This window comes from Otolemur garnettii, unplaced genomic scaffold, assembly GCF_000181295.1.
Source record: "Otolemur garnettii isolate 467f Iridium unplaced genomic scaffold, OtoGar3 scaffold00019, whole genome shotgun sequence".
In the NCBI taxonomy this organism is placed as follows: Eukaryota; Metazoa; Chordata; class Mammalia; order Primates; family Galagidae; genus Otolemur; species Otolemur garnettii.
The window spans coordinates 6,377,774-6,378,048 of record NW_003852414.1 but is presented as its reverse complement, the minus strand read 5'-3'; positions in this window follow the sequence as shown (position 1 = coordinate 6,378,048).

Here is a 275-nt window from a genome sequence, read left to right as displayed (position 1 = left end):
TAAGAAAACTCTGAACAATGTTCCATTAATGTCACACCCATTTTATGGTAAAAGAAGAGACGCTTATTCATGTAACTTGCCCAAGATCACACAGCTAAGAAGCAAAGGATCTGAATTTAAATCTGAGTTTAATTAACCACCCCCTCAATAAACTTTCAGAAAAATGTTTGAAAACTCTTCAAGGAGTTTTCCCATGTACAAGGAAAATTGCAAGGAGTCCATGGGTTAGAGGCAAGGTAGGTTCTATAGGTTTGTTCTTTTTTTTTTTTTTTTTT